We start from the raw sequence: 25,399 nt of genomic DNA, 5'->3' as shown, positions 1-25,399 counted from the left end.
CTTAGAGTAAATGGTATTTCTGTCTTGGGATATCTCCCCACTTCTGCCTTAGCATTTTTCATGCCTGTTTTATTACCTGTATTTATATAGCTGCCCACATGATACAGTTTCATTGCACAACTCATGAAATATTATTCTGTGAGATCAATTCCTGCTTGGAACTAATGGCATGTAAGATCTGATTCAGGCTGCATTTGATGGATAAACGGAACAATTGTATGACTGTCTTTTACCAGGGATTGATAAAGCACAAATCCATCACAAATTGACTAAATATTGTGGTAGCCCTGAGCTCAGAGGAATAAAGTTAATAGGCTCGAAGAAAGCAATGTTAGCGGGGAAATGGGTATTTTAATACATTTCAAGGGTGGAAAAGGCTTAAAGTTAAGGATTGAACAAAACAAGATGAGCAATATGTAGCATTACAACTAACACCTTGTGAGGTGGCTTCTGTCTGAGAAATGGCCCTTCTCTTCATTTTCCTCCAACTCTCCACCTCGCTCCAGTGTATGATTCAACCATGCTGAGGAGGGATATCAAAATGATACACAGCAGATTGGAGAAGCAAGAATTCTTTCCACTGGCAGATGTGATTCTAGTCCCACCTTATGCACAAAAGCTGGCTAGGTGACTTTGGGCCTGTCGCTCTCAGCCCAACTCACCTCACAGGGTTGTTGTTGTGGGGAAAATAGGAAGAGGAAGGAGTATTAGGTATGTTCGCCACCTTGAGTTATTTATAAAAATAAGAAAGGCAGGATAAAAAAATCTAAAACAAAAACAAAAACATCATGGGATAAGCCATTGTTAGGAGTACGCTCCTCACTGTAGTAAAATTCTCACTACTTGAGCCACAATGGCTGCCATACTAAAAATGCAAGTAAAGATGGTCATCCAATAGTCATCCATTAGATTATAAATGTCCCTCTGAAAAGTACATTTTCCAAGGCCTCGAAAACCTATTTGTTGAAAGGTCCAAGTGCAACTCTGGACCAGGGTCTATAGAGGAGAGTGCAGCCCTCTGACTTCTGACCAGAGATAGAATCATAAGCAAAGCCTCTCTAGATGTATGGACAAGATAAGCAGAACTACATCTTAATGTAACCTGATGCCATGCGATATATGGCTGTATAGCCAATGACCAGCGTTTTGAATTAAGACCAGAAGATACGGTCAGCTAGTACAGCAGCCACAAAATAAGTGTTGTTTGTAATAGCAGGTTTCATCTAGCTGTCTGGGTATTGCATTCTGTACCTGCTGTATTTTCTGAGTCATCTCCAAAAGCAGTGCAAACTATATGATAATAATGCCATGAGTTAACATTGTCAAGGCTTCCTGATTGAAGTAGGGCCTTAACTGGAACACCAGCCTAAACTGGGCAAAGGCCTCCTGGCCACAGCCTCCACATGCTACTTAAGGAAGAACATGAGTCCAGAAGGACCCTCAAATCACAGGTCTGATCCTTCAGGTGGAGTATGACCTCAGTACTTCTACTTGTAGAAGAAGTTGAGATTTATCAGGAGGAGCCTGAGAAAGTAGCTGTTTTAAGCCAAGAAGCTAACTGAGCCTGATATAAAAGCTCATGTTTTTCTGCTTGCAACATCTTAAGCAAATTAACTAATAGTAAATAAAAATCAAATTAAAATGCAGTTTTTTACCTGATCAGATGACATTTGAAAGAAGACAATAAACAAGAGTATCACTAAAATTTAGTGGAATAGGTCCTAAGGAACTTTTATTCCAGGTTATTTTATTTGAGAGAGTTGTACAGCATAACACCTAAAACCATAAGCCATGGATCATGATTCTAATCTTGCCTATGCCTTCAGCTCACTAGGTGGCCTTAAACAAGCCACTGATAAGGATGATACCTCCTGAGCTTATTGTAATCCTAGAAAATATCTGTGAAAGACTTTGAACATTGTACAAATGTTAAGAATAAGTCTACTCTAATGAACGCTTTGCCACAGTTTGAGGATAAAATTGCATTTTTATACTGCTGACAGGAAGACAGTGCTAAATAGCTGGGCTGATCAAGTGGCTATGTCTCCTACTTGAAAGTCCTCTATTTGAAGTAGAGCTGAAATTTCTCAGAAGATACATTTTTGAAGAACTTTCTGGATGTTTATTCTGTCTGAGTAAAAGAGAGTGCTTTGCTGTACTTTTTCCAAATATTTTCCGAACAAATTTTGTGGCAGCCACTAACCCCCTCCCTGAATAGAGTTTTCTCTATTAAGTCCAAGGCATTATAGAAAATGTAAAATGATCATACACACTCTCACACACACACACACAAAGATAAAACACAAAAACAAAAAATCACCACCAAAAATCCTTAGGAAACAGACAAAACTACTTCAGAGAAAGAGTTACCACTTACCACTTCTGACTTGGCTCCCTGTACTGGTGATAGATCATTGAGATTCCTGGCTTCAAAGTGCTGATTATGAATATCATGCCTGTCTGCAATAAGACCATGCTTATACATGATTTAATAGTAGACCAACATGCAGACCTATCATGTATTACTGAGGCCTGGTTAAGTGAGAATGACAGTGTCACCTTTTCAGAGATCTATTTGCTCAGGTTTCAGTCTATCAACAATCTTGATGTCAGGGCCAGGTGTTGGGGGTGGCATTCATTATTAAAGATATCATACCTGGGACCAAGGGCCTTGCTGTAGAGATTTCTGACTTTGAATGCATATATTTGAAATAGGGCCACATAGACAAGCCAGGGCCTCTACTGGTGTACTGGTCCAGTGGAATCCCTTTCCAGGCTCTTAGATTTGATTTCAGGGGTTTTGTTGGAAACTCCTCATGCCTTTTGGTTTTGGAGGACTTCAACATCCATACTCCAAGAGCTGGAGGAGCCCAAGAATTCATGTAATCTCAGGCATGACCCATACAAGTGTATCTCCATTTTCTTTTAGAGTTATTGAGAATTGATCTAGATAAAGAGGAGATAATTACTATTTCTAGACCATAGACAGATCATTAACTGGTGTAGATGAGATGGATGACCACCTGGTATACTCACAGGATGAACAGTCTGATTCAGATTCAGATTCTATTTATATCTCACCTTTACTTTGTACAACTCAAGATGGTATATATAATATTCCTGCCTCCCATTTTCCCTACAACAACAATACTGTGAGGTGGGTTGGGCTGAGAGAGAGAGATTGGCCCAAAATCACCCAGCTGGCTTTCATGCCTGTGCATTTGTGCATACTTGGTCTAGGACAAGACACCTATGTCCCTTCTGGCTTTTGGGGGGATTTGGAATATGTATGACCAAGGAGATCTGGGATATTGTCAACGTTTCTCCATGGAAGGGGTTTTGCCAATGGCCTTGAAAGAGGCTGTGCTCTTTCTGAAGAGACCTTCTCTAAATCTAGTCATTCTTGACAACTACTGCCTGGTCTCCAATCTTCCCTTTTTAGGAAGTTGTTGAGACAGCGGTGATGGTTCAGCTATGCAACTTCCTACATGAAACAGGTTATTTAGATCCTTTTCAGTAACGGTTTGTGATGGAATGTATCTATGAGGAGGAGAGTAATGTGGGAAATCAAGGCTATCAGGAAAGAGGGGTGGCATTCCAGCAGGGGAAAGGAGGCAAAAGGCAGCACAGTCCACAGGGAGAGCATGAGAAGAGTAAGAGGTTCAGGATAGCCACTCCCTAGAACCTCCCAGGGTATATCCACTAACTGCAGTAGTATAGATTTAGTCTGGCAAGATTCTGTCTGTAAGACGTAAGCAAAGACTAAAAGAACTGCATTGTTGTTCTTGGGCTGGGCCTGACACATTTCTTACTTGGATATAAGACTGAGATGGCAGTGGTCACTCTAGCCAATGACCTGGATAAGGGTAGTACACCTTTCCTTGTCCTATTAAACCTCTCAATGGCTTTTGAGACCATTCATTATGGTATCCTTTTGAACCAGCTACAGGAGTTGGGGATTGATTTCAGAACTGTTTATATAGGATATCCCATGGTTTGAGTGGAATCATCATCATCATCATCATCATCATCATCATCATCATCATCATCATCATCACATAACACCCCAGACTTAACAATTTTTGATAAGAAAGGCAAAAAAGTCTGGATAGTGGACATTGCAGTACCTGGACATAGTAGAATAGAAGAGAAAGACCTGGAGAGAATCATAAAATATAAAGACCTGCAAATAGAAGTAGTATGACTATGGCAAAAGAAAGCAAAGATAGTACCAATAGTAATAGGCACCTTGGGTCCAATTCCAAAACATCTGGAGCACCACTTGAATACCATCGGCATTGAAAAAATCACCATCAGTCAATTGCAAAAGGCAGCTTTACTTGGAACAGCTTACATACTGCAATGACACCTTTGTTATTAGTAAACAATAACATCTACCTATCCCAGGTCCTTGGGAATGACTCGATAGGTGGACAAAAATGCCAAATACAGTCTAAACATCTGGCTGACTGTGCGACCAACCATAATAATATTTAGGGTCAGAGAATAAAAGAAAAAATACAATAGAGCAGGAAAAAAGGGGAAAGTATAAAGTTCATAATGTGGATTTAATGAAAACTCCAGTGAGTTTTGATGCCTTTGTAATGTTTCTTTTAAATAAAAAGAATAAAATAATAAAAGCAATAGAAGCAAATATAAACTCTTTCAGTAGGAAGCAAATTTATTGACGCTACATCTAATTCATGGAGAGGATTGTGACCTTCCCCTCTCTAATCTATCTTTCAGTATCGACTAATTCCAAGAAGAAAGAAATACTGTAGCTTTCCATTTCAGATGGAAACTGATAATTGTCTTCTCATAGGAATCCTTGTCCTCTCTCTTGCACATGGTCTGTAGAACAATGAACTTAGGCCTCTACCTAGCATCTGACTTGCCCATTTATACCAAGACAGAAAACATATTGAATTATACTTTTAAATACGTACCTCAAGATGGGACTGTGCCACTTCATACATGTGAAGATGTCTGTCCCAGGTGTCTGTGGGTACAGTACAAATATATAGCAGGAGAAGACTTCACCTCTACAGCTGTCCAATTAAGACACTTTCTTGTATATATTTTATGGTCCTGCATGCAAGCTGACTTATCCTTAGCATGACCAACAGATCACCCAACAAGTTCAATGGCCACTGGGAACTTGGCACTGTTGTTTAGAAAGGCAGTCAGGGACCACTGAAATTTCCCCTTGTTCAATGTTGCAGTTTTCCACTATGCCAAGCAATCAAGAGTGCTGCCTCTACAGGAGGTCAGGGTTTGTCTCCAGGGGCCTGCATAGTTGACTGAAGCTGAAGGAATTGAATGTGGTCATTTTATGAGGGTTTAAATGCTTTAATCTTGCCTGCTATTTTAGAGAGATCACCAGAATCACACATCAGAACTAAATGCTGACTCTAAAATGATCATGCTGCCAGCTCATCTAACCAGATAAATGCCCAAGTGTCAGAGGTCATGCACCATGTAAATTCATGGAATCCATGACTCACAAAGGAGCTCTGACAGGAGTTTTATGCATAGTGATGAATACGAATAAAAGCTGTGAAAATGAACTGTCAGTGCTTAATTTACATTTTCCCTACTTCATCCTTCCTAACCATTTATTTGATGTTCCAACTAGGGAACAACACTATGTGACAGGAGGCATTGTCAGCTGGGAAGGGAGGGGTAAGTGGTTTCTTATGGAGGTCTCCTGGATAAACATGAATTCAGAATCTATCTGGACCTCCCCAAGCAGTGACATTATTGATACAGAAAAGCTGCTTAGATCTTATTGGCCATTTACTGATGTGGCTAATTTCCTTGAGCCTAAATGGAAAGTTAATTGAATGTCAAGTGTTCCCCTAGTGCAGTGTTTCTCAACCTGGGCAACTTTAAGATGTGTGGACTTCAACTCCCAGAATTCTCGAGCCAGCATGGCTGGCTGGAGAATTCTGGGAGTTGAAGTCCACACATCTTACAGTTGCCCAGGTTGAGAAACACTGCCCTAGTGGATAGATCTTGTGATGGAAAAAGTACTGTAGCTTTTAAAAAAATACTGCAATATGAAGTTGAATCTTGACAAGATAGAAACATTATAGAGACAGTTTGTGGATCTGGGAGCGGCATTTCTCCCTTAGAAAGCAGAAGTGCACTATGGGGAGAGGTATTCTTCAATCTTATTGGTAAGCTGATTGTACATGATCCCTTTCACCACCTTCAGATGTTTCACAGATGTGGTCCTTCTGGACTTCTTCTGAGATAGTTTGGCCATAGTGATCCCTGTTCTGATCACTTCCCAGAGAGAGATTTATAAATTATAAGTTTCCGGCCATGAAAATGGATTTGAAGCTTTGATCCACTTTTGCTCCAAGGAAAACATAACTCTGAAAATCACACACACACACGTTTATTACAGTCCTAAGGCCAGATACAACTCTGAAAATCAAAACTGCTCCTTAAAGTATCTGAAGGAGCATCTCTTCCCATGTATCCTTGGTCAGAGGAAATTGTATATTAAGAGATTGCTTAGCAATTACATTCTAGTTAGGGAACACCCCACCCATTAAAGAGATGCATCTGTTGCCTATATGATAGATAGATAGATAGATAGATAGATAGATAGATAGATAGATAGATAGATAGATAGATAGATAGATAGATAGACAGACAGTCAGACAGACAGACAGACAGACAGACAGACGCGCACACGCGCGCGCACACACACACGCGCACACACCGCCTTTATGATTCTAGCAAGGACACCCTTACACATTCAGGTGTTTTAATTTGAAGTACATGTTTGCATTTTAACATTTGCATTTATTGTTTTATTATTGTTTCTGTGCTTTGATAATCTGTTCATGTACCTCACTGAATTACTAAACAAAATGAAACAGCTGCTCATAAAGAGATGCCCAAATACTCAATCATTTGCTTCTACTCTATCTGCAATCCAAGACAAAAGAGTAGAGATGTTAGCAATATGTTGGATGATCCTCGTATAGGAGGATTTTCTTTTAACTCGGCAGAATTAGTTAAGGATGGAACTTTAACCTGGGGTATTTTGAACCGCTGAGTTTGTTTGAAACATTTATACCATGCTTGTCTTCCAAAGCATTCAGGAGAGCTGTAAAAGCTACCAGATCATTGTTTATGAGCTTTATGCTTAGGCTTGGCTGAGAATTAGCTAAACATTCAACTCATTTGCTAGGGCAATTTGAATAGTTTCTGACAAATTTTCTGTTTCACCTCTGCAGGATTGATACAATTAAAAATATACGGTAAAAGCATGTGAGGGAGAAAGGGATTAAACCCTTTCCTATCCCCTCATTTACATATTTTGAATGTCGATATTCATGTATTTTGAATGTCTTCAGAATATCCACGAATATAAACCATATTTATTTTCTCATTTTGTGGGAAACGGTGACAGTAAGATTGCTATGCTTCTGCAAAAATGAAAAGAAACAGCTTTGTAAATAACATGCAAAGTTAGTAAAATTAAACAACAGCAGTCACTATTTATTATAGCTAGGGCAGGGCAAACAAAGGTCACTAATTACTTAGCCTTCAAATGCTACTGAGGCTGTATCACCCACTGACATCAGTGGGATATACAAGTTTATTGTATACTTCCCAGAGCTGCCACCTAAAACATTTCAGAATCTGATACTACAGGCAGGTCAGTGACCCTCTTTGGAACAGCACTTCCATTCAGTCTTGCATTTGAAACGTCTTGACATTTTCTCTTGCTGACCCGATTTTCAGCATCTCTGTGAATCACATTGAATGGGCCTATTCAACAAGTCTAAAATGGTAAAACATCTGTGACCTGCTATCAAAACAAGCTGATGGGACTATTATAGCTTTCTTTCTTTCTTTCTTTCTTTCTTTCTTTCTTTCTTTCTTTCTTTCTTTCTTTCTTTCTTTCTTTCTTTCTTTCTTTCTTTCTTTCTTTCTTTCTTGTATTTAATCAATCCACCCTATTCTGTAAACACAAGAGGCCTCCAGTAATCTGATACAATGAAGTGGTCACCATAGCACAGACTAATGTAATGCTATCTCAGGATACCACAATGGCATCTTAGAAGTAAATAAAATAATACCTTATAATGTGATCTGTCTTCTTTAAAACTTTATAGAGGTTTACCAGTATATGTAAGACACATATTATCATTATGCCCATATAACCTAGTTATAATTTTTAATAATAAACAAATTATTTATGGCACGTCCTTATATTATGTGTCCTGTTGAATCTAAACAATTGTAGCTAGGCCATCCTTGTAAGACTTCTCCCTGTCAACTAAAAGATACTGCAAGAAAAAACTTTCAAGGACATCAGGGCTATGTTATGTAGCTTTACTGTGACAAAGTTAATAAAGGCATTATGAAAGGATTCTAGAGATTGCTATGTACCAAATGCAAGCCCTATTTATATTGAAATCAATGTTCAGATTCATACACCTCTTTCTCCTGCCTTCTAATGTGCTAGAAGCCATTCACCTTGGGGCATAAATGGTTATTTCCACCTGTCTCTTATTTTGCTATTGGACATCTGCTGTTAAGCTTGCAATCATGTCAAAACTTGTACTCACAGAATAATTGGTATACTGGCTGAAGCTGCAATAGGCACTTGGGCATCCAATGACAATGGTAATTCTAGGAATACCACAAACTGTACATGCTCTTTCTGAAGGAATGCAACCTCATTAGAGCAGGTGAACTTCCCAATTCCTGAATCAAGAACCACCCATGGACAAAGATTTCATCTTGGCAGGATTCATTCTTAGTGTAATGGCCCTTATCTACCCCACTCAAGCACTGGTTCAGAACATAAGCGAGCTTTCCTGATTCAGGTGTTATGGAGAAGTAGAGCTAAATATCATGATTATGTTGATGACAGAAAGTACATAAGAGGCACCCCCCCCCCCCCGATGACCACCCCATGGTTTCACATCCATGTTAAATGGCCCTGAGGACAAAATAGTGCCCTATGGCATCCATAATACATCTTCCATGGTATAGAGGCACAGTTACCCAATACTACTCTCTGAACCATCCCTGAAAATAGGACCAGAAGAACAGAAGAAGTAGGCCTGAACCCTTATGTAAAGGAGTCAGTTTCTTCCAAGAATGTCAGCAGCTACTCCCCTCTCAAGCATCTTGTCCTGAAAAATGATATTTGTAATTGAGTAGTAGTTGGCCAAATCCTCAACATCACAGTGTTTCTTGAGGAAGTGGCTGGGCCACTTTCTCCTTCAAGGGTGTTTGAAATACTACCTTATGCAAAGATCCACTTACCACTTCATTAATCTACATAGTTGACTACCCGTGGTAGTTTGAATGAGCCAAGATGCATAGGGGTCAAGAAAGACTGTGATAGGCCAGAAAGCTATAAATCTTGGCCCTGTGTATCTCTAGATCTCATAAGCAGTCTAATGAATATCTTCAAAGATACTAACTCAACAATCTATACTTTCTTTTTATAGGTAGATGCCCTGATAGAAAGTTTCTGCTCTATGCTGGGTTTTCATGCCACTCTTCAGAATCACCCTCAGCCTCACATTGTCTACCACAGTCCTGTCTAAAGAATCAGTAATGGTACCAGCTCTGATAGCTCAGTTAGAAGAAGCAGAGCAAGTGTATCCAATTAAATAACATTGACAATGTTACATTGTGGAGTGCTTCAGCCATGATGTCTCTGAGGATAGTCCATTCTATTCTCTTCTCTCCTTATTGAACATTTCCCCAGCACAGACATTTGGCATTCTGTAACCAGTGAGGTTAGCTTACTTTGATTCCTTAGGTTTTATTCCCCCAGAAAAATCTAGGGGAAAACATCCTTCAGTAGGGAACAGAACATCAGGAACAGCATGCTTACAATGATTAAAATATGTCAAAGCACCATTCTATGAATTGCACAACATTTTTGTAGAATCCCAGCATGCATGTATTTATTGTTGGCAAAAAGGAATGATTGGTGCACAGAGTGAGAAAAGATTTATCAAAGCTAAGTACCAGCAGGTTGATCTGCAAGGTTGATCTGCAAGCAGGTTGATTTGCCCTTTTGTTATTTGTTACATTTAATTCTGTATATTTATATTAGTCATGAATACAAAAATGACAGCTCAGGAGGGTTATAAAAAGTCTAAAATGAGGAATGGAAGAAAAAACAACAACTAAAGTTGGCCTTTAGGTTTACAAAGTGACTGTGAAAGAATCATATGTTAATAACTTGCTTTTATATTGACTCTTTTAAACAATAACATCTTTAGCTCATGCTAATACAAACATGAGAAACGTAAAAATAAAATATATCCTACTAAAGTACAGTTGTTTTTAACATCTGTAGATTTCTTTATTTTAATTTCTTTATTTTATACTGTAATTTCTTTATTTTGTACTTTAGGTATCATACAATGATCATCTATGGAAAGAATAGCAAAACGAGCCTATTGCAGAGACCATGATTCTCATGGCACTCTCTGGAATAGAGCAAAGCATGGATTTGAAGACTAATGTCTTCAGCTGAATCAAAAATGGTTTCCAAATGCACATTTGGAGAAACAAGCCCTCCCCTAATCAATTCGGACAAATACAGAAAGCCCTAGCAAGAGGCAGCACTTAGGTAACCTTGGCTGAAAAAGCTAACCAGGGTCAGATTTTATTAATACCTGGATGGGAGACAGTCGGGGAATCCCTGGATTGTAGGCTAAACCAGAAAGTCAAGAAAACATCCCAGAAAAGAGAGGGATGAACTACTACTGTACTATTGCCAGGAAGACTAAGTGGACATCGGTAGGTATTCACCAGGAGTAAAATTTGCCTTGGGGAAGTCTTCACTTTTTGGAAAAGAAACAAGGAGCCTGAATTATAAAAAGGGTTGGTTTATAATTACTATATCACCATTTAAAGTTTCAAAACGCATTTTTCAAAAACCGCTACAAGTAAAAATGGTAAAGTTGAAAGGATCCTATTTTGTGGTGGGGAAGAGGTAAAGAGATAATGCTTGTGTTATTATTATAGCACTGAGTCAGACCATTGGTTCATCAGCTCATTATTATTCACACTAAGTGTCATCAGCTCTTTCAAATGTTGAAAAATCCTACCTGGATATGCTCAGAACTGAACCAGGAATCTTCCACATGCAAATAAAGTATTCTAGCATTGTGCTACAATCTTTCTTCAAGGGGGTGCCTTTGTAGGAATCTTCTCAACCACGGGCCTTAAGAACCAAAATATGTGTCCTTGGAGAACAAAAGCCATAAGTTCCTGAATTAAATCTTAAGGCTATGTGACAAAACTATTTATTCCAAGGCAAATATTCCGTAAAATGCAGTATACTTGTTGAACAATATGTTGGCTGAGGCTTATTTGTTCTTTTCTGATTTCCTGCAGCTGGCATAATAGGCCAGATATAAATCAATACCCATTTTGCTTTCTGTTTACTATACTGGCTATACCATTTGAGCAATTTTTCTTTCCTTTTCCTTCTAAAAAATAGTTTCAGACTTAAGCTAGAGGACATGTAAATTCAACAGGAACTACCTCAAAGGAGAATTTTAGAATAGGAAAGTTCTGAGGTGACACTATTGCTTTGGCGATCTCATCTCATTCTGACTTTGCCAGCTTGTATGTATGTATGTATGTATGTATGTATGTATTGTTAAACTTGTATGCCGCCCATCTCCCCCAACGGGTGATTCTGGGCGGCTCACAATAACAAAAAAGAATTTTGTAGCCAATTAGTTCATCACTTCAGAGTTAAGCACAGATAAATGGTGATCTCAGTGCAGCTCTGGTAGTTAGACTGTGGCCTTCCTATGAAAGTGGCTACAAGAGAAAGAGCTGAATATGACTGATGACCACAAAGGATGAATTTAATTTAATTTTTAAAATGCTAATTAACATATTTTCCCAAGCTTATGAGTCAAGCTGCAGTGCAACCATGATGTGGGCAAAGCAAATGAAATGGAAGGATTTACAAAAGCTGTTGCTGTCTCAGTAGGAAGTGAACTAGTTATGAAAAGGTCCTACACTAACCCTAACTCTAAACCTTAGAGGCATGCTTGAGAAGGCCAAAGCAACATAAGCCGATTCTCTTTCAAGGATTTCAAATTCAGTTCCCAAAAGCTTCATACAGGTTGGGAAAATCCCGTACGAAACTGGAAAACCTCCCAGTCAGTGTAGGCAGTGCTAAGCTAGATAGCCCAGTCTATCAGGTTTCTGACTTCCCAAAATTAAGTTGAAGAACCACAGTCAAAACCTACACTAAGAGACAGAAAGCCTGCTAATCTCTGGAACTTGTTATTTTTATAAAGTTAATATAAGTTTTATTCTGAACAAAGGAAGATTAAGCAGAGATATAAGCATGCTTAAGCGATATGGAAGGTAGCATGGCACTCATATCTGATAACCCTGAAGAACCCAACTGGCTATTTAGAAATAATTCTCAGGCAGACAGATTGGTTTCTTCACTCCCAGAACATCTGCAAAGTATTCAAAGCGTCAGATCTTTTGTTATCTAATACTGCTCAATAAACTTTACCAGTTGACAGATTTGAGCCTGAGTCTACACGTTGGGTAACTTCACCTCCACTTGATGAATAATGATGCGGAGACCCTTGTTTGTTTGCTTATTCTGAAATCAGATCATGTTTATTCTGTGTTGCTTTCCAGTTCTGATAGATAACTAATTGTTGGCAGATGTGGCAAGTATTCGGGGCCAAGATATATTTGTTTGCACAGTTCAGCTATAGCTGGTATCAGGCAACTGCAGCTGTTTTGTATCAAAGTCCTGTATATGTTAGACATCCACCTGGCAAAACAAGATTCACTCATGTAACCTTTAGCTAAAAGCCTGAAATAAGGGGTGTTCTGCTTAAGTAATACTCGAAATAAATCCTGAAAACACCTAATTAAATTAACAAATTGCCATGAAATGCTAATTTGTGTTTATATATGCAAAAGGTGCCCCATGGTTCATATAGAGTGATGTCCCAGGCTTATTTGTCAACTTTGATTTAAAACCTAAATTGCACAATGAGAACATTCATTTTTTGAGACAACCTTTATTTTGTGCTGTGTAATTGGTGAATATGTTTTAAGGGTGAAACTTGGAGAATACCCAGCATGCTTTTGTTTTTTTGACCATTATGAATCATTTGGACATCCCAGCAACAGGAAATAGCTTAATTTTTGTTCTGAAGATTTATTCCTGTATGTCAACACTTTAAGAGAAGAACTCAAGTACAATATGTAGATTCTGTAGCTCCTTTCATTGATATAAACCTGAGTTGAAAAGCAATTTTTAAAATAAGGCTTGGGTTTTCTTTTTCTTTTTCGTTTCTTACTCCCCACCTCCATAGATATTTATAAGATGATGTGTTTCATTTTATGAAAATAATTCAGATTACAATCGTATCTACACTCAAAGAAGAAAATCCCATTAAATATGCTAGGACTTACATCCAAGTAAATATAGATGGGACGGCATTGTTAGTTTTCTTCCTAGTGAATAACCTTGACTACGCTTAACTCTGTGTTAAACTGTAGACTTAATTTACTTGGCTGTTTGGAAATAAAACTTAGAAACTGTGCAGATGGTAAAGATTATGCCATGTTATGTTTCAATGTTACTTGATTGGAACATCTTCTGTTTTTAATTATAAAATTCAATTCTAGCCCAAGAGAATCTAAAACAATTATTGGTTTCATCCGCATGCACTATTTTGTATACCAATCTCTCTGTCAGCAAAAAAAATTGCACCGTCTTCCACATTGAACTTCATAGACCAATTTTAGCATTAGCAGTTGCATAAATACTTGTAAATGTATAATAGGTAGAAATAGAGGCTTGTGGCCCACAGTTCACACTTTTTTAAACAAGAAACACTTGTTTAAACAACAGGAAAAAATGAATATGGGGTATTCATTTTAAATGAAACAGTACTGAAAAGTACTGAGTACAAAAAATATTCCGCATAAAGTGATCCTACCTCATAATTTTTGTATCACATATAGGCACAAATTGTTTGATATCAATACTTGAATAGTGATATTTAGCACATGGAGAGCAGCCTTCTGCCTCAGTTGGACTAACTACAGGTGAATAATGTTATGCTCTCCAAGTGCTTTGGGCTGTCTCTTCCATAAACACATCATAAATAATTATAGGTAATGGAAATTGTCGTCCAACACATCTGCAGACATGTAATGTACACATGTTTCAAGTTTCAGACATCCTTGCTGGTATTCAGGGAAGCAGTTAAGATGGAACTATTCCACAAACAGTTTTCATTTATAAGGATTGTCACTGCGGCTTATGCACATCAGAAGTTGTTGGCATCTTTTTTAAAGTGTGTGTGTGTGTGTGTGTGTGTGTGTATATACATATATTTTCTATGCATGTTGAATATTATAAATTGCTGAGAATTGGAAAATAATTGTATGATAGCCATACAGTACATTTCTAGACAGTAGAAAAGATATCAGCTCACAGTCAACAGAATGGTGATGGAACAGAATTTAGTTACTTTTCTGCAGGTTGTTTCTAAGATATCTGCCAAAAAGGGAGAGAATAAGATCATAGTCTGTTTTGCAGTATTTGGAAGTTAAGAGGGGTGCAATTACATCCTTGCAGCAATTTCAATAGAAAGGACAATGGAGGAGAATGTGAGTGACAGGAGAAAAGATGCTGTTGGGTAGGTGACCCATTGAATCCCCCTTCCAGGAGGGCTGAAGTGGCCAATGTAAAAGCTCTTTTTATGTTGGACAGAAAATAAAGAGATACCTGACCACTAAGAATGGGTGCCTAACATGCCTATGCTGTACATGTGGGGATGGAACTTAAATCATTTTGTGAATCCTAGTCAAATATCTGCTGATTCTTCAAAAGAGCATTCTCATGGCCAATAAAAATCAAATACTGTGTGGAGAGGCTCAGTTCCATGCCAACACTAACCAGGTATACTCCATTGCTTTGCCTAGAAGATCTAGCAGGTTGATATCTGCTGTTCCGTTTCAAGGTTGCCAAACATATGCAGCTGAAGCAAGTAAAAGCTCTGGAGAGGACTTTATCCCTGCAAAATTATTGAAAGCAAATGCCAAATGGTGGCTCTCAGTCCTGGCAAATTTATTTACATAGATTGCATGGCTCAGATTTCATAAAAATAGAGCAAATCTATCACTTTCCCACTATATAAAAAAGTGATAAAAATAACTCTTCAAATCTCTTTCCTGTCAACTTATGGATATAATCAAGCTGTATGCTAGACATCTTAATGAGAAATTGGGTGACTGGTTGATTTAGAACAATATCATGGCCAAAGAACAAGCTTGCTTTACGGAAGTTTAAAAATACACTACATATCCATAGGGCAACATTTAAGTTTTTATAGAAGTTTATGAATTTATAGACTTGAAGGCAGAATTTAACTTAATCCCCAGAAGCAGGCTATGGGGGAAATTGGCTGCTTTATCCATTGACTAGTGACTTCTCATGCTAATTATGAAATTGCATAAGGAAAACACTACACAAGTTTGATATGGCTCTGCAGGTCACCAATACTCTCCCCATCCACACCTGCTATATCAATCGAAAGGGAGTAAAATATCTTGATAAAATGTATCTTGATTCTGACTTTATTCAGCCATTACATTTATTCTGTTATAATTGCCATATCAAGAAAGGTACATCATCTACGTATGTTGGCTGAAAGACCAGTTTCAATTCGTCTATATGCAGAGAATGTCTCCATCTTTCTATCTCTCAAGTGGACCGAAGGCTATCTTTTTGGACTCTCACATTTTACTGTAAAGAGGACAATTTCACCATCAGCTATGAAAGAACTAAATTGGTATTTTCTAAAGTTCTTGTCCCTTGCTGTCATTCATGGATAACACAGCCATCCAACAAGCTAGGTCTTCTTGGAGTAATACCTTGTTTTCCTAATTTTGGTTTATGCCAAACCTTATAGATATTGAAAAAAAAAATTCCAGTGCATCAATATACGCTAGTTATTTAGCACATGCTAATCATTATTTTGCACATTTTATACTCAATAGAAACACAGTAATAATTTCCCTAATATAATGCACATTGTCCTGACAAAGGTCATTCATCAGCATGACCAACGATGTTTCTGCCCCCTTCCAATACCCAAGTCTGAAAGTAATCCAAATAATCCATTTCTTCATGAGATTGTGCAGCTGATCTTCCCCCCACCATCTCAACAACCATCTCCAAAAAGGAGGAGGTTTGAAATTGGCAATATATGTCAAATATAGTTGGAACAGGCAGAGCACAGCCTCTGTCAGGGCTTCCAGCATCACCTCTCTCTAAGTGAGGCTTACATTGACTACCTCCCAGATCCAGCTTGTGATACTCCTTCCAGCCTCATAGATCCAGATGAGGTTTGGCCCATATGCTACAAGAGTCATGCCAGAGAGCTCCATTTCATTGGAATTAAGCCAAAATGACTCTTAGTTAACAAACAGTCAAGACCTCAGTGAATTTCAGCAATTTCATTGTCAAGTTGCTCTGCAAAGCAATCACAGAGGCTAAATGGGAGGTCAACCTGCTCATCAAAAGGGAGTCAGGCATCCTAAATAAGGTTACTGGCCACCACCCAACAAAGCAATAAAGAAGTACTGATGTGTTACCACCCAATAACTATAAAGTAGGCTCAGACTTGAGCTTTTACAAAATTTGTTAGTTCATTTTTGCTTTCATCTACTGGTGCTCCATGTGTTGCTTCTGCTGCTCCTCAGTAAGCCTGAAAATTACCTGAGAATGCCAACAGAGAGAGGCCCCTGGAAAGCAATCATGTCAAGAGCAGGTATCGTCAGCTCTTACCAGAGGTCAACCAAGCACTCAACAGAATTGCCTGCCACATCACAGAGAAACTCCCCAATTGTGTGCCGAAACCATCAAGATCCATCAGATGTTCAGGCGGATCATCTTGGGGGCTTCTAGTTCTCCAGACATCACAGCTACCAGCTAATCTCATGTGAACCAGGAAATGATCTGACTGAGGTCTAAGTATTATGGTCTCCATATCCAGATCACAACACAATTGTTCCAGGCAAAAAAAAAAAAAAAAAAGTCCAGCATGTGACCACCTTTGTTTGTTTGTTTGTTTATCAAACTTATATGGCTGCCTATCTCTCACAAGGTGACTCTGGGCAGCGTACAATAAAACCAATGATTCAAACATATTTTTAAAAAATCATTTAAAACAATTTAATTAAACATAAATAATATCAAGATTGCAAGAGGGTTAAAATCAGAATTATTATGTCTGATATAGCCACCACTACATGTAGCCATTTGAATGTATCATCTCAGAGATTATGTTGCCATCATGTCTATGAACCCCTAAGGTCTCTTAGACATGGCTTCCAGGATATGAAGATTGAAGTCAGCCAATACCAAAAGGTGAAAGGATTCCATCACCAGCTCAAGTTCAGGAGCTCAGGTAGGGACCCTGTCAGTCAAGCATTGGTACACTATCAGGATCCCCATACTATACCTCAGGAGCAGAGTCCCTGGTCACAAGTAAAGTAATCTTCAAGATCAATTTAATTCCTTGGACTTGTCATTAAAGTTGCTAGAAGACCTCAAAACATGGGTGGAAAGGCCTCTGAGAGAGCAACATTACCACCCTTATCCAACCCAATTCCAATAAACATATTAGGTCTTCCTGTTCATTCCACAAGACTGTGTGTGAGTTAAGTTTTATTACAAACCTGCCACAATCATGCTGAATGTAAAAGTAAGATTTCAGGAACAAGCAAAAGGGTGCTAGTTGTTAGGCTACTCACAGGTGCTAGTCTAAACATATACCAGCAGATTTACAAATGCTACTTTTCTGTGTCACTCTCTTTGCCTGTGGCTTACCTATCTCCATGGCATTGAATCTCATTGTGCCATTCTGAATCTGCACTCTCTGCTAACTAACTAGCATGTAGTATTGCCAGCAAGACACAATTGAGTCCTATAAATGAGATGGTTTTTTAAAATTGCCGTGGGGGAAAAAAATCCAATACATAAATACATGGATACAGACATACTTACATGATCAAGTCCTTTCTCGGAAGTGCCAAGCTTGTCAACAAGTTAAGACAACCCTTTGGTTGCATACAAAACCCAGTGTTCGGAGGCAGCTAAGCTCCAAAACCCCATCAATGGCTGGGCTTCAAGGTCATGCCAAGCTTGGCACCAAGAAAAACAAGTGGAAAAAGGCATTTGTTATAGTTCTTTAAAATTTATTATTTTTAAATGGGATATGGCATCCCCTGCTTTGGTTAACCAACATTACTTAGGCTTTTGGCTGGATAGTTTGGTGGTTACTGTGCTGTCCTTTTCTCATGCCTACACCTCTGCCTTAAAAGACTTGCAGAGAACATATTTCAAAAAAGTATAGTGGAGTAACCCTTCAAGATATCTGGCCAAGACTGAGCATCATAAATGTCTTCTAAAGGGTCTGCTAATTCTCTTCTTTTCATCCAGTTCTACAAAAAATAAAGCAGCAGCTTCCCCATTATAATAGTTTGCTTTTTGCTTTTTCCGAATTGAAGCTTGAAATAGTCCTCATTGGATTGTTTTGCTTTCTGAACTCAGATTGCAAACTTAGGTTCTGTGGTGCCTTCTTTGGATTTCAGAACTCCAATTTTGGGAGAAGCAGGGCTGATCTGAACAGCTTTGTGACAGAGAAGGAGAAACTGGCCACAGATTGCAAGAAGAGAACAGCGGAAAGAAAGTAAGTTTGTGCAGGAAGTACATGGAATTGTGAATCGAAAATTTCAACATTGAAGTGTTGCTGTGTGTAAAGAAAGATAATTATTATAGACATGAATAATTAGACATTCATATCAGTTTGTTCAACTTAGTACTTGGCTTCAGAAATTGGAGATGAATTGGTAAGACCTTGGGGTTACTACCTTGTGGAATTTAACTCATCATCCACAGTCCAAAACCTGAAAGTACCAGGGCATGTGGATTTCATCAAGCTTAGACCTAGGAAATGAGATAACTTTATCATAAGAAATGCATGTCTCTTTTATCAAGGATATGATTATGCCCTTTCCTTAGGAGCCTGGCACTGTACCTTTGCACAATATTTATTCTAAGCTCGCAAAATATACTCACAAATGTAATCAGAGGTCATGAACCAGCTATACCTGGCCTATCCATGCCCAGTCCTTACATTGATTTAAGAGCAATTCATTCTTCCCAGGGAATCCTGGGAAGTAAAGATAGCAAACAGAGTTGTAGTTCTTTAACATAGATTTCTCAGTAGCCTACCAAACTCTAATTCCCAGGATTCTTTCAAAGTCAGTAAAATATTCAAGTATTTCAATATTTGTGATGAATTGAAGTTAGGGAGGCATAGAGACAAGAATTTTTATTGTATCGAGATCTGTTAGCAGGATGTTTTCCTCCTTTTCCTCAAGACACCTTGATAGTATCTCAATTATTCCCAAATACATGCCAGATAAATGAAAATTTAAAATTACCAAAGTTTGTTAACGGTGCTCTATTCAGATTCTAGTGTTCAAAACCTCCAAAAACAAAATTCCTGTAGAAGGATGAACTGGAAAAGCAAAACTGTCAGGTGCAGATGATACAGACAGATGTCAGGTGCATGATACAGACAGGAAATGTTGTATGGGCAACAATTGCCTTCATGCCCATACAAAAATGGTCTGGAGACATCTGTCTGACAGTCTGCAGTACAAACCTAAAACAAGTCTTGTTCTAAATGTGACTTCTTAGCATGAGCTGCAATTGTGGAAGAAAGAAAGAAAAAGAAAAGAAGAAAGAAAAAAAATGATCCAACCCTTTCTAAAAAAATCCCTTCTCTTGAGAAAGTAATGAGTCCTTTGAGGAGGTTAGTCCAATGACATCATTGGACAATTGGAAGAAAAGGGGAAAGAGTAATGAAGTGCTTTCAAAACCATTGCTGGATTTTGAAAGTCTGGATCAAAAGTTGTTCCAGACAACAGGTACACAATGTACTATCTAGGTATAAATATGAATAAATCCCAAATTACAGAAATAACACTAACATCAGTAGCATTTCTGCAAATGTTATTTGGATTCATTTACTAGTTTTCCAAGTACATATCATTGAAACCTTAGAAGGACCTCGTTCAGAAGTTCTTTGATCAGGATTGTTCTGTTTTGGGTGACAGTTGCAGGAAGATGGTAGTTAAGACCAAAGGCTCCAGCAAGAATTCAGATTCAAGTTCAAGTTTAGGTTTAGGTTTGGGGAATAAAATTCAAGTGTTTTGGATGCATACTGGAAATCCAAACCCATTCATAATAAATGATAAACAAATAAAGTTATATAAACATTAATATAAACAAGGTTCAATCTGGATGGCTAAATCCAGGAAGCCTTTGTAATTAAATGAGTCTTTCTAGAATCTCTGATTCAAGATGTTGGAGTCCTTAAATTCTGAAGTTCAAGGAAGTGCAGCCTCACTGCCTGGGGAAGTTTTATACTGGACTTTTGAAGGATTGGGACTGAGGTCAATGGTGAGACTAATCCATTACTTCCTCTCCTAAATGTAGTGTTTTATATAGGCTTGATGAGATTTCATAATGCTGGAAAAATTCTTAAAAGCAGTTTGTCCAGGCACCATGTGATCCGTTTTGTGCATTGTGTAGCCGCGGGGTATAATCTAGTTGAGTTTATCAGAGGAAGCATGGCCATATTGAGCCCCAACAGGTCTGGTTACAACTCTACACAAATATCATATATGGACTAGAATATGTCCAAACTATTCTGAGATGATGTTTCACTGCCATTGTGCAAAGATTCTTCAGCAGGTGAACTGATATAGAAAGGACCCCTGATGGTAGTAATGTGAGGTTTATTGCTTTACTGTTTATATAAGTATTCAGTATCTTAACTAATAGATAAACTCCACTGATTCTTTTTTTTTCCAATGTTTTAAGTGATACTGAAGTGAAGAGGTAGACAGTTAAGAAACTTGTTCATCTAAGCAACATCTTGGCTTCAGCTGCAGAATGAGAAGATAGATATCTAGATCTCTGAAGTTTCACTGCATTGCAGTTGACTTAGGTAAATGATCTAATTTCTGTGTTTTGTTGACCTCATGATCTTTCACCCTAGCAGAATGTCTGTGTTCCATTTTATAAATGTAAACATTATTAGTGCATATATGAAGACCACCTCAGCTGTACAATAGAGGATAAATAAATCTAGGAGATGTTATCACACTCTGGACTGAACAAGTTACATATGGTAGGATCCTCCACATTTTAACAAAAGGGAAAAAATGCTTGTAGTAAGGACAGAAATACAATGGATCATTCTAGAGTAAGCTGAGTAATGGGCCTTCCAAATAAATTTCATTATAATTATGGTCTATAATAAAATTTCAGATGTTAAAATCTCTCCAACTGCTCTTTTACTAAGGTAAGCACTAATTCATTAAAACACACTATTTCTCCTTTATATTGAGCTTATTTTCAAAAGAAATCATTTCTGAAGCTGGCTAGATTTCTATTATTACAAATCATTTATATTATTATAGGTCTGCTCTGTAAGACAAAGCACATGAGAAAGAGGTGGGTGGAAAGCAAGTTTGGGAAGGATGCCCTTCTTAAGAGTTCTGATTTGCATTTCAGAAATGTAGAAAATTATAAAATAAAATCAGGGAATATTTTTTTACTTTAGTGCTATTTGCACATAACAGAACAACATCTAGTAACTTACAGTTATTATTAAGTTGCAAGGCATATGTGTCTTTTGATGCATAAACCCATGGAGAATATAGCCTTTTCCACATAGTAGGCTGATTCTAGACACCTTTTGGTGGGAGTTGGCCCAGAGCTACCTCAAAACTTCCCATGGTTTTAAAGTCCTAAGATGTTATGTTTTAAAGATCTAAGGCGATGTTGATACTGTTGCCATTATGGCCATATAACATGTCTCTGACTGTAAAAAAATATATAACTACCATTATTGCCATGTCTTCCAAACACCACTGCCCACTCAAGCAATGTGGAGCAGTAGGACCACTTTGCTTTAAACATCAAATACTGTGCCTCACTTTGAACAATGGGTCATTTGTTTGTAAGATATGGTATATGTGGAAAAGAGTGTATTAGCTGACCCAATGACTAATATATCTGCCTTAAAAGAATCCTATCTAAAAGCTACTGATGTGGTCACCTAGTTCTGATCTGATTAACTTTTGGATCCCCAGCAGCAGTGCAACTGGTCAGGTTGGGAGGTCATTATTTCACATTTGCCAAATTTCGTGTCCGAGTCCTTGTTAATGGAGATTGAACAGTAAGAGACAGCCCAAAGGTCTGGCTGAAGCCCACTGGATTACTAGCCTGCTTGAGCCTCAACTTCCAGTTTTGACCCTCAAGGGTAATTGGAACCCACTGAATGGACTTAAAAGAAAAAAGGTTGAATCACCACTCAGAAAACAGATTGACTTATGCACAATGATTTAATGATAAGGAAGGGCATGAAGACACACTCCTTCTAAAATTATCCTACTTCTTCTGGAAGAAAAGAACAATGGGATCAATTCCTTTGATCTCCATTTTTTTCAGACGGTGAAAGAATCACCCCTGCCACAGGAGACTTCTGAAATATATCATACCATTGAAATGTGCTGAATGTTACAGTCTGCTTGCTGGTTGTAACCCACTGCAGCCTAACTTATTTTCTTTAATATGAAAGCAATAGCATACAGACAGTTAAAAGGAGTGTGAAGGTGGGGTGCAGACATAACATTTTTGTTTTTCCAGATTGTGGAATAGACAATTACACTAGAATTCAAAAGAAGGTTTCACTTCAAGTGAAGTCAATTCCCAAAGGTTATATATATAATCTTATATGGTTTTAGCGTAACTGGGAAAGGCTGAACATGTTTTTTTTCCCCCTTGCTCTTTAGTACAATTTCTTTTTTTTTAAATAATACTCACTAAAAAATCACAGAGAAATCAATGGGATTTCTGTGCCCAGCTACGTGGTCAAAATTACATTTGGCATGATCAGCATGTTATAGTTAGATATTTGGCCAAGTATTAGTTTTAATTGAAAATGAGTTTAAGAAGGAAGCACTCTCCTGTTTAGAGGGGGAGAGAGAGAATGTTTTCAGAAGACATGTTTAAAATAAACTACTTACAAGAAAATTACTGTGCCACTCCATGAGTTTTTATTGATAGGAGGGATATGTTTAAGACACACTGACACAAAAAATAAATCAGCACTGACTTCAGTTATTAAGTGCTAAAAGTAGCATTCACTGATAGAAAAAAAATGAAGGTGGGTTTCCTGCTTTTAAATGATAAATATGTATGAAAAAGAAAAGTGTCGCCATGGAAACCAAAGTCTTTCCAGAGTTTTTCAGGCAGGCAAGTGTTATAATGGAAACTTGCAATCATTGTAAAAACAAATAGCTGGAGACTAAAAGAGGAGACAGCAGTTCATTTGGACCCATTTTGCACTTAAAGTGGCACTCTTCTCTTTGACATTCTCATTCTCAACTGTGCCTGACAGCATGGTGTTTGGGGTTTGTTTTGTTTTTTTAAAAAGGGAGGGATTTAAAAAGTTGCAATGGGGGGGGGGTTAAGATTATAATAAATATTGTAAAAGGCTTTTGACAGAAGTCAAGATTTATTTATTCTTTTTTTTAAAAAAAGAACTTCCTATTCCTTCCAGTACTTGCCTTGTAACATTTCACTTTTACTTTAATTTATTGAGGACGATGACTGTGGAGCTCCCTTAAGGTTTTTTACATGAACAGAAGGAAAATACCTTTAAAACAAATAAACTTTTTTAAAACGTAAAAGCTCCGGACCTGGATTCTAAAATGACTGTAAGGCATCAAAATGTTTTATTGCCTGCCTCGCATAAAGCAGGGTTGCACTGATGTCACAGCAAAAGATTTGAAACTCGGTGTGAAGAAGAAGATCTGCCTGATGAAGGACAGACCCACAGCAGAGATCTTGATAAAAGATCAGAGGCATTCTGCCCTCCCAGTGCCTAACCAAATGCCTGTGGGAAATCCATGGAAAAAATAGCCCTATCCTCTACCTTTACTTCTCTTGCAACTAGTATTGAAAGACATGGGCAATCCTGCATTAGAACCTAAACTGCTTGTCCGCCATGCTGCTCATGGCTCCAGTCTGGATCGCTGTGTGCTGGTAATGGGACTGGGCTGGCATTCATTTGGATGATGGCCACTGCAGGACCCGATTGATCATCTTCCTGCTTCTTGTTCTTCCCATCCATTCAGGGAAGGCAAGCCTTGGTGGCTGGCTCCTCTATGGATTAGTCTACCACTGCCTCCCTTTACCTTTTAAAGAGTGTTCCTTTTTCACTGGTCCTCATGCCTTTCCTTTGCTTTCACATGTGCCTTCATCTCCTCCCCTCCTTCCCACATTATATCCTTTGACACTAACACAGACCCTTTCTTTTCTCTCGCTTTCCCTTATGGTATCATTGTTGCTTTGATGCTACACTAGTCATAGCAATAGGAAAAAGGTGGAGGTTTCATGGAAACTTTGCAGCAAGGTTGAACTGATAGTTGAGCTTCATAGAAACAAAGCAGCAAATGTGCTTCACCCAGCCTGGGCAGAAACCATTCGTATGCTCCCTGGGAGATATAAGGGTTGTGTGAAGCATGAGCTTCTAGGATCGGGGAGAGTTCTTTGATTTATCAGGCAATCCTTGAATCAATTGCAAGATTATAAAATCTTGCAATCATATTAGCCTAGCAGCCCAGAATGAAGTGTGCTCTGCTGAACAGAGCAGTGACCAATCATTGGTGGAGAGGGAGAGCAGGCACTGCAGCCAATTGGAACTGGGACTACTGCTAGAACAGGACAAAAGTGCTGGACACAATCCATTTTGAAGGGGTTAAGATAGCTCAGGTTGGACAACAGTTTTGAACTGAAGCTAGAAAACCAGGGGGTGGTGGGAAAACAAATCATCTGTTTCTGCATTCAGGAAGCAGTGGGTGGCCCATACTGACAATGACCAAGCAGAAAGTGCAGATCTGCCCATAGTTAATGAAATCTGTAGGGAGTGCAGGACTAACAAACATGGAACAGTTAAAAAATGGGAAAAAGCTACCACCTACATACTACAACTGTGATGAACCCAGCATGAGTTCTCCTCTTCTATCCATGCATAAAATTACAGTCAATATTTGCAAAGATAAGTTGTACCTATATGTCAGGAGTGCTAATAGTAGCCCTATAAAGGAGTTGGATATTCATGTCTCTTTTTATTTATTTATTTATTTATTTATTTATTTATTTATTTGGCCAATTTATGTAGCCGCCCACCTCATAAAAAGTGATTCTGGGCAGCTTGCAAGCAAAATAACAATTAAAACCACA

The sequence above is a fragment of the Python bivittatus genome, unplaced genomic scaffold, assembly GCF_059951505.1.
Source record: "Python bivittatus isolate LINGU-HERP-01145 unplaced genomic scaffold, Pbiv_v1 ctg000330_np1212, whole genome shotgun sequence".
Lineage (NCBI taxonomy): Eukaryota > Metazoa > Chordata > Lepidosauria > Squamata > Pythonidae > Python > Python bivittatus.
This window is presented reverse-complemented; position numbering follows the sequence as displayed.